The sequence below is a fragment of the Ictidomys tridecemlineatus genome, chromosome 14, assembly GCF_052094955.1.
Source record: "Ictidomys tridecemlineatus isolate mIctTri1 chromosome 14, mIctTri1.hap1, whole genome shotgun sequence".
Classification (NCBI taxonomy): domain Eukaryota; kingdom Metazoa; phylum Chordata; class Mammalia; order Rodentia; family Sciuridae; genus Ictidomys; species Ictidomys tridecemlineatus.
The window spans coordinates 45,168,496-45,177,338 of NC_135490.1; the positions used below are offsets into that span (position 1 = coordinate 45,168,496).

General features: G+C 36.9%; 1 long non-coding RNA gene and 1 pseudogene across 1 annotated transcript in view; one reads left to right on the plus strand and one right to left on the minus strand.

The window, feature by feature from the left end:
• LOC144370603 (uncharacterized) overlaps positions 1 to 5,182 on the minus strand; it is a 40,188-nt gene extending 35,006 nt beyond the window's left edge. Inside the window, exons 1-2 of the long non-coding RNA XR_013430513.1 lie at positions 5,078 to 5,182; positions 4,328 to 4,411 (exon numbers count right to left, since the gene is read on the minus strand). This is a non-coding gene — a long non-coding RNA (uncharacterized LOC144370603). The remainder of the gene's footprint in view (positions 1 to 4,327; positions 4,412 to 5,077) is intronic.
• LOC101974925 (transcription factor AP-2-alpha-like) lies at positions 4,636 to 5,979 on the plus strand (annotated as a pseudogene).
• The last annotated feature ends 2,864 nt before the right edge of the window (positions 5,980 to 8,843 follow it).

Sequence of the window (8,843 nt, forward strand, 5' to 3'; positions counted from 1 at the left end):
ACAGAATCATATTTATTTTACTTTATTCAATGAGCAAAAATCTATTAATATCATTATTTATAACAATGCTCAAATTGCCTCATAATTTGTCAATGGAAGCCCTTTTATAATTTTTTTTCTATTAACATGTAACAATTATATATATTCATAGAGTAGAGGTGATATTTCAATAATGCTTATAGTATTTACAGATTGAATAAAGAAAAGTAGAATTTCCATATCCTTATCACTTCTTTATGCTTGGAGACTTCAAGTTCCTCTCTTCTAGTTCTTCATAAAATATATAATAGGTGATTGTGGATTATATTCACCCTACAGTGCTTTGGAACACTAAAATTCATAACCTATGCAATTTTGATTTTGTTCCCATTATCCGATTCTCCCTACCCCACTCCCTTCCCCTGGTCCCTTCTCCCTTTCCCCTACTCCGCTCAGTCACTATTAATCCACATTCTACATTCAGATCAACTTTTTGAAAGATCTACATGAGACAGAACATGGGTTATATGTCTTTTAGTGCCTACCTTATTTCTCTCAGCATGTCCTAAAGTTCCATCCATTTTGCTGCAAAGTACAGAATTTCATTCTTTGTATGGCTAAATAATACTCCATTGTTTGTATATACCACACTTTCTTTATTCATCTAATCATGGGCATTTAGGTTGATTCTAAAGCTAAATTCTTGTCCCAGGGAGGCAGAGTGGTGTCCCCAGGTGGTCTAGAATGTAAGCCTCAGCCATGGTGAGCCCACCATGCCAAAAATTGCATAGGTTATAAACAGACCTAAATGTAAGACCTAAAATCATGAAATTACTAGAAGAAAACATAGGGTAAACATTTAATAACAGCCATGTAGGTAAGGATTTTTTCACAAGATCCCAAAGCACAGGCACAGAAAGCCAAATACCATCCAGTGAGATTATTTAAAACTAAGTAGCATTTTCAAAACAAAGATAGTAATAAATGGAATGAAAAAAATGGAGAAAACATTTGTTAACTACTCATCTGACAAAGGATTGATATTCAGAATATATAGGAAACTAAAAAAATTCATCTACAAAATATAAAACAACTTAACTCTTAAATGGTTGCATGATCTTAATATATACTTCTCAAGAGAAGGAATACAAATAACTAACTAATATATAATAAAATGCTCAATATCATTAGTTATCTTAGCAATGCAAATTGGAACCATAATATCTTACCCCAAGCAGAATGGTTATTATTGAAAAGACACAGACAAACACACACACACACACACACACACACACACACACACACACATATATTGGCAACACTGTAGAAAAAAGGAACTCTTGTATGTTGTTGATAAGAATGTAAATTAGTACAGCAATTATGGAGAAGAGAATGGAGGCAAAAACAACAACAAAATGTACCAGTCTTACATTTAGGTCTATGATCCATTTTGAGTTTACTTTCATATGGGCTGAGAGACAGGGACCAAGTTTCAAACTTCTGCTTCCTGTATATCCAGTTCCCCCATCACCATTGATTGAAGAGGTTGTCTTTTCTTCAGTGTATTTCTTGACACCTTTGTCAAGATTCTGTTGACTATAACTGCATAGGGTTGCCTCATGGAATTCTATTTAGTTGCAATGGTCTATGTGAATATTTTTATCCCAGTACCCTTTGGTTTTGGATTACTAAAGCGCTGTAGTATATCTGGAATACAGACATCAGAATGCCCTGCAGCTTTGCTCCTTTTGTTCAAGATTGCCTTTGCTATTTGGGATCTTTTGGGCTTCCATATGAATTTTATGATTTGTTATTGGTATTTTGTATGAATTACTTTGAATAATATGGACATTTTAACAATATTAATTCTTCCATGGAAGGTCTTTTCATTGTGTTCATTTGTGTGTGTCTTCTTCAATTTTCTTCATGGGTATTTCATAAATTTCAGTGTAGAGGTCTTTCACTTACTTAATTAAATTTATCCCCAGGTATTTATTTTTTGTAGCCATTGTAAATGGAATTTTTCATAATTTCTTTATCAGCAAGTTTATTATTGGTATATAAAAATACTACTGATTTTTTATATTAATACTGTATCCTGAAACTTTACAAAATTCATTTATCAATGCTGGTAGTATTTTGGTAAAATATTTAGTTTTTCTATATGGAGAATCATATCATTTGAAAACAAGGATAATTTGACTTTCTCCCTTCCTAACTTTTAAGTATTTTTAATGTATCATGTATTTTTCTCATGATTAATTTCTCTGGATAAGACTTTCAGTACAGTAATGAATAAGAATAGTAAAACTGAACATCTTTGTCTAGTTCCATATCTTAGGAAATATATGAAAGAAATATCTAAGAATTAATATTAATAAAAAATAATTTTTATCCTCTTTGATAAATGCTGTTAGTGAAACAAGAAGATAAGCCACTAATGGGCATAAAACATGTTCAAGGACATATTCAGATACAAGACTAGTATTCAAAATAAACAAAAGACATTTAACACTCTATAAAAAGAAACTAAACAGTCTGATTTTAAAATGGGCAAAAGACTGTACCAGATACCTCACAAAAAAGATATTCAGATGGAAAATAATTATATGAAAAGATGATCTACACCACATGCCATCAGTGAAATGTAAATTCAAATAGTAATAGTATCACTGCACACCACTAGAATGACCAATTTTAAAACATTGACATAAAATACTGGCTAGGTTGTGGGGTAACATGAAATTATGCATTTGTATTGGAAGACATTTTGACAGTTTCTGCCAATATTAGGCATCTTCCCACCATAGGATTCTCTGATTGCAATCCTTTACACAAAGGAGTTGAAAACGTATATTCTTCATGTAAAAACCCGAACAAGAATGGTTATAACAGCTTTATTCATAATTGCTAAAACTCAGAAGCAACCAGTATGTTTTTCAGCAGGTAAATGAATAAATAATTGCAGTATATCAAGACAATGTAACATTATTTCACATTAAAAAAAATGAGCTCTCAAGGCATGAAAATACATAGAGGAATCTTAAATGCATATTACTAAAAAGACTACATAATGTATGACTCCAGGAATATGATATTATGGAAAAGCTATGGAAAAAAAAAATTCCATGGGTTCCAGGAGCTAAGTGGGAGGGAAGGATTAAGAGAAAAGTCAGAGGACTTCTAAGGTAGTAAAAATACTCTGTATGATATAATGGTAGAGACAAGTGTCATTATGCACTTGTCAAAATCCATGACATACAAAATAAAAAGTGAACCCTAATATACACTATGGACTTTGGGTGATGATGATGTATCCATGTAGGTTCATCCATTATATGAATTGTACAACTCTGATGAGGCATGCTGAAAATGAAGAGAGCTAGGCATGCTTGAAGGAGGAACTATATGGGAACTACCTGTATCTTAATCCAATTTTGATGTGAACCTGAAACTAATCTTAAAATTAATTCATTTTTTTTAGTTACTAAAAAAACAAAAGACCTCCAGAAAAGAAAAAAAACGTGGAGAATACATATCAAATGCATATCATTAAGTGAAAGAAGCAATCTGAAAAGCCTACATAATTTATGATTCCAATAACTTGATACTCAAAAAAAATAAAATAACAGAGAGGGTAAAAAGATTGGTGGTTGCCTGGGGTTAGAGGAAAGAGAAGATTGAATATATGGAGCTCAGAAGCTTTTTAGGGGAGTAAATGTACTCTGATCATAGGAGTGGACACATGTAATTATATATTAATCAAAAACTCAAAGATAACAACACTGAGAGTCAACTCTAATGTAAGCTATGAACTCTTGGTAATAATTATGTATCAGTGTACAAAATCAATTGTACAAATGTTACACAGTGGTTTGTGATGTTGAAATTGTGATAGGTTGTATACAAATGGAGTCAAGAGAGTCTATGCAAAAATCTCTGCACTTTCTACTAAATTTTGCTATGAAATTAAAGCTCTACAAAAGCAAGCATATTTTTAAAAGGAGATAAAATCAAATTTCCCATGACCACTTATATTCATAAGACACAGGAATTATCTTCCTTTTGTGAGCAAGTTTATGTATTTACTGATATATTTAACATCTCTTGAAAAGTACACAACTATAATAATATACTTTTTTAGGTCATCAGCAATTCAATTCAAATCAAAGTGTTTTTTAACACTAATTATAGCTGCTGGGTTTACTCAATTTAGCTCCAAATTGAATCTAGATACACAAGGGCCTGGCACATAGTCAGAACCTGATAAACATAAATTAATGAGTGACATTGAAAAGCTTCCAAGAGAGACGTGATTCAAGGAAACATGAGCTTACTTATTACTTACTCCATGTCCAGAGCACCATTGTGCACAAGTCTTTGCACTTTCCTTAATCATTCTTGATTCCACGCATACACGGTTTACACGAATCTAAAAAAAACACATACAAAGAGATTTCTAATTCTGAGGGAGGGGCCCAGCCATCATAGCATTAAAATTAATTACATAACCAAATCTGAGGTCTTTATGACCAGGTGAGAGGTTGGTGAGCAGGTAAACAGGAGGATTTGCTTAAGCAATTCCAGGGAGAGGGCCTGGGGGAGCCCACCAGCCCAAGCCTGGTAGGGACCCATCGCCAGGAGCGCCTAGCAGAGATGTCCATACTTGCCAAAATGGGGGACTGGCAGGACCGTCACGAGGGCACCAGCAAAGGGATGGCGCGGTTGCCCCAGCTGGACACTGTAGGTCAATCTCCCTACTTGAGCGCCCCGCCGCTGTCCTACACCCCCAATGCCGACTTCCAGCCCCCTTACTCTCTCTGCCCTACCAGTCTATCTACCCCCAGTCGCAAGATCCTTACTCCCATGTCAAGGACCCCTACAGCCTGAACCCCCTGCACGCCCAGCCGCAGCCACAGCACACGGGGTGACCGGCCAGAGGCAGAGCCAGGAGTCTGGGCTCCTGCACACTTACCGGGGACTGCCCCACCAGCTGTCCGCCTGGATCTTCGCAGGGACTACCTGCGGCACAAGGACCGCCTACTCGACCCGCACTGACTGGGCTCGGGACTCGGAGACCTCCCGATCCACTGCTTACCTCACGCCATGGAGGACGTCCCGCATGTAGAAGACCCGGGTATTAACATCCCAGATCAAACTGTAATTAAGAAAGGCCCTGTGTCCCTGTCCAAGTCCAACAGCAAGGCCGTCTCCGCCATCCCCATTAGAAGGACAACCTCTTTGGTGGCGTGGTGAACCCCAACGAAGTTTTCTGTTCAGTTCCGGGTCAACTCTCACTCCTCAGCTCCACCTAGAAGTACAAGGTCACAGACCTGGAAGTACAAGGTCACAGACCTGGAAGTACAAGGTCACAGTGGGGGAAGTGCAGCGGTGCCTCTCACCGCCGAAAGTCTTAAAGGCGTCGCTGCTGGGCGGAGTGCTCAGGAGGGCGAAGTCTAAAAATGGAGGAAGATCTTTAAGAGAAAAACTGGACAAAATAGGATTAAATCTTCCATCAGGGAGACGCAAAGCTGCCAACTTTACCCTGCTCACATCACTATGGAGGGAGAAGCCGTCCACCTAGCCAGGGACTTGGGGTATGTGTGCGAAACCGAATTTCCTGCCAAAGCAGTAGCTGAATTCCTCAACCTCCAACATTCGGATCCCAAGGAGCAAGTGACAAGAAAAACCATGCTCCTGGCTACAAAACAGATATGCAAAGAGTTCACCGACCTGCTGGCTCAGGACCCATCTCCCCTGGGGAACTCGCGGCCCAACCCCATCCTGGAGCCCGGCATCCAGAGCTGCTGGACCCACTTCAACCTCATCTCCCAGGGCTTCGCAGCCCGGCGGTGTGCGCCGCTGTCACCGCGCTGCAGAACTATCTCACCGAGGCCCTCAAAGCCTGCAACAACCCCAACAGCCACACGGACGACAGCGCCAAAAGCAGTGACAAAGAGGAGAAGCACAGAAAGTGAGGCTCTCCTCCCGCCTCGGCCCCGCCCGTCCTTCGCCTGCCTCACCAGCCCCCGCGCGCCCACCCACTCGGCCCCTCCCCACCGGCAGGTGACAGCTCCCGACCAGCGACCCTCGCTGCTGCTGCTGCTGCTGCCGCCGCCGCCGCCATCCGGTGCCCCGGGTCCTGGGGACTGCTCGCTCCACTGCCAGTGGGCAGGCTGGTCGACTCAGCCGGGTGCCTCGACTTCCCCATCGGACCACGCCCCGGCCCTCAGGTGGAGCCTAAGAGAACAGAACAGGCCGTGGAGCCCGCAAAGAAAACTTCTGTCGAGTTATGAACTTTTTTTTTTTTAACAACAACAGTAAATCAACAACAACTTAAAAAAAAAAAAAAAAAACATTTAAAAACCTTTTCTTTTCTAAAAAAAAAGAACATAAAAAAGTTTAAAAAAATTATATTGAGCTTCATGGGACTGAATCACCGCCTTCCCTTACACTCTTCAGTTCAGATTGTAGCCATATTTAAAAAAAAAAGGCAAAGATGATAATGACATTTTTATCAGTATTGTGAATAAACTTGAACACAAATACACGAAGTTCCATGTCATGTCTTCAGTTGTAGAAGTTTTCCCTCTTCAAGGTAAAGCGACCAACTTGAACTTTCTCCAGCAACACGATTCACACTTATATAAGGGAATCAGTGTTCATGTCTCTGTATATATTTATTTATGTGTAATTTAATGGGATTTGTAAATATGGTAAGTCTGTTTTTTCGCCCTTTTTTTTTTCTTATTTATCTGGTGATCTCCTTTATCTCTTGTTTAGTGGGTTTTGAATCTTCCCTATTAGTTCCTCATGTGGTTCATGGTACTTATTTAGAAATACAAGGTTTGGGGGATTCCCACCCCCCTCCCGGGATTCATGAGTTTAGCCCTATTGTAGCATGTTAAAGATGACAATGAAACAGCTGAACAAATAAAAAAAAGTAAAATAAAATTTTATAATTAGTATTACATTTAGCTTTTCATTGAACTGAAAGAAAAAAAAGTGATATTGGACCCTGGAAACAAAAATTTTAACTTGAGTGGTTTGATAACCCTTCTATGTCTTGTGGGGAGGAAAAAAAAGTTTATTTTATTCCACTGTCCTCCCTTAAAAGCATCATTTGAGCAATGAATGAGTATTGTCTTTACACCAAGGGTTAGGGATTTTTCCTCTTTCTCTTACTTTTTTTGTTCAGAGAACTCCAAACATTTGGGACCACCTGGTATTCTGTATTTTCACTGGCCATATTGGAAGCAGTTCTAATTGTATTGTATTGAGTTGTGCTGGCAGTACTTTCCATGCCTGTCAATGTATCATAGTCCTTTGTTGCCCAGATAAATAAATATTTGATACACTTAAAAAAATAACAAAATCAGAATTTTGCTATAAATTTCCCCCTAAACACTACTTTTGCAGCATTCCTCAAATTTTGATAAGTTGTATTTATATTTTCATTTAGTATTAAGTATTTTAAGTATTTTTAAATTTCTCTTGAGATTTCTTCTTTGATCTACGTAATACTTGGAAATGCACTGATTAATCACCAAGTATTTGAAGTGTTTGAGGATTTTCCAGGTAACTTCAATGCAGTCTATGGATTTTGGGATGATAATGATGAGACAATAGAGGCTTATCAAGTGTAAAAAATATATTGCTCTAGTGTGGTAGTGGGTAGAGAGGAAAGGGTACAAAATGAATATGGGAACACTCTCTGCCTCCACTAAATTTTGCTGTGAATCTAACCTTCACTAAAATAGAAAATGGATTATTTTAAATAGATAATTTTTTAAAATGATTCAAGGCAGAGCTGGAGTTGTAGAGCACTTGCCTAGCCCATGTGAGGCACTGGGCTAGCCCATGTGAGGCACTGGGTTGGATCCTCAGCACCACATAAAAATAAATAAATAAATAAAATAAAGGTATTGTGTCCAATTACAACTAAAAATATACATATATATTTAAAAAATGATTCAGGGCAAAAAAAGTAGGGGATTGTATTTAAACAAAATTGGTCATAACAAAGTTACCATAATCAGAGAAAAACATATCTCATTAAAATTTCATGAAATCTAACAAAACTCTTTGTGAGTACACAAATTAAAAAAAAAAAAAACAACCCTTGTACTTATTACATGTATCAAAATTTTTCATGGAAAGAAAATAAACTTAATATAACTATGGCATGTGTATAGTTTTCATAAACTATGAACTATTATTAGAAAATCTAAATATTTAATAACATAATAGATATTTTAACTAAAATATATTACTCTCATGGAATGTAATAAAAATCCATAGTTAATTATTTTAGAATATGATAACCAGAGGAATAAAGATATATTCTTAACTCAATTACTTGTAGAAATCTCAACTTCACTAAGTTATAGTTTTCTTACCTAAACAAAATACTTTTTTTCTTAAAAAACAAGAAAAAAAGAGCAAAGTTATTTTAGAAAACATAAGTAGCACTTAAGTTTGCTTCCAGAGTAAAAATGAGATAATACTTGTGAAAATTATTACCCTTTAAACATTAAATCACAGTACAATTCCCTACAAAGAAATACCTTCACAAAACCTCTTCCAAAGCCAAAAATTTGTTTTAAACATTTAATGTATTGAGACTTCTCTCTAGTCTTTGGCAGTGAAGGTATATATAACAACTCCTTTTTTATTTTCTTCTCCAAATATTTAGTTTACTTAGCACTAATTAGCAAATGAAAACTTAAAACTCAATAAAATATTGATTAAAGTAATAAATAAGACTAGATAGTTTTAAAAATTATGTTAAATCATTTACCCTCTCAGTATCACAATGAGCACCACTTCTGACTTCAAATGGGTCTTTTGCTGTATCACCAGTG